The sequence below is a fragment of the Haplochromis burtoni genome, unplaced genomic scaffold, assembly GCF_018398535.1.
Source record: "Haplochromis burtoni strain Fernald_Lab_line unplaced genomic scaffold, NCSU_Asbu1 Contig_631, whole genome shotgun sequence".
In the NCBI taxonomy this organism is placed as follows: domain Eukaryota; kingdom Metazoa; phylum Chordata; class Actinopteri; order Cichliformes; family Cichlidae; genus Haplochromis; species Haplochromis burtoni.
In genome coordinates, this window is record NW_024582992.1 from 152,284 (window position 1) to 153,758 (window position 1,475).

At 45.6% G+C, this 1,475-nt stretch overlaps 1 protein-coding gene across 1 annotated transcript in view; it reads left to right on the forward strand.

Moving 5' to 3' along the window:
• LOC102295261 (NACHT, LRR and PYD domains-containing protein 12) overlaps positions 1–1,475 on the forward strand; it is a 114,698-nt gene that overhangs the window by 92,293 nt on the left and 20,930 nt on the right.

The following is a 1,475-nucleotide window of genomic DNA, read 5'->3' on the forward strand; positions in this document are numbered from 1 at the left end:
ACGTCGAGCCTGAGCGGGGTGAGTGTTACTTCAGCTTTCTCCTGCGCTTCTTATCACAGTGTTTTACTCCGTCTTTAAAGCCTGCGTGACTCGGTGAAGGGTGGGTGAAACAGATCAGAGTGAGCCTGAAACTGTGTTTGACTTGTTGAAAAGTTTTTTAAACACTGCGTGTTTTAATCACTTCCTGGGGGGGGTGAGCGGGACTTGTGGGACACGGCTCCTGTATCGATATCTACACTGGTGATCTCATATCGTCGTAGTAAAACATAAACATAGTAAATGTTGTTGCAGGATCAACATTGCAAGTGATCAATCACGTTGTTGTGACGTTATTCTTTGGCGCGCCGAGACATTCGTGCATTTATGAAATTCCAGTGTTGCAAGGACAACATCAGTTCTGCTCAGCGTTTATTAAAGGCTCAGGGTCCGGTGATCGGCGGACAGAGGCGGTTTCTCGCAGCTTAAGTACAGTTTTTTGTTTTACGGCGGTTTTTCCCGAAGTCGCCAGGGCATTACGTCACAACATTCTGATTGGTCACTTGCAGTGTTGATCCTGCAACAACACCAACACGACGATATCAGATCGTGCGGGCGGTGACACTGGTTTACAGCTGGAGTCTGTTTATCTGACTCCATCACCATAGCAACCGCCCAGGAGGCTCGTCTCTCAGGTGTAAACTGGTCGCGCTACACAGAACGACGTTCACCTTGTTTCCACATAAGACCGCTTAGCACATGGCCGTGTCTTCTCCACGTACACCGGCTCCTATAAAAGCATAAACCATAAACACGCCGGCTATTTCCGGTTTGATAATCTGACTTGTTTTTTCGTTTGTGGCGTGGTGAAAGCGCCTCCGGTTAGCCCCACTTACCGCTTTCGAATCACCAAGTTCACGCCGGCTACCCTGGAAATATTTTTGCGCACCTATATGGTTATTTACGATTCACGGTGCTTTTAGGTGCACCTCGGGTTGTTTAAAGGGCCTTCTGGGGTTATTTCCCATGGTGGGATAAACTGATGTGACTTTAGATTTAAAAAGGCTTCACAGACAGCAGATCCTGTCATTGCTTCTGCTCCTCTTTGGATGTTGGTGCCTTTTGTTCCATTCTCTGTGAGCGCACGTGAAAACGATCACAGATGTAGTTGAGGACATTTAATAAGAATGCGGCGGTGCTGGTAGAAAACAAGCCTTTCTAACAACCACACAGGTGCACAAATTACTTTCGAGTGTAGCTGGAGATGGAAGGAAAAGAGGTCTTTGGTTCGAGGCACTTTTGACGTCTCTAACCATGTTGTTTTCTTATTGTTGGACAGTTACAAACATGAATTTCGACTCAACACTGAAAGCATGTGATGCACACTTCTTTGAACTTTAATATATCACAGCGATAAAAACTATGCTACTGGATCTCTAATGCAACACTACAACAAGATGAGGTGCAAATTACTAAAATGCTCCATAGCAAAGTATTAA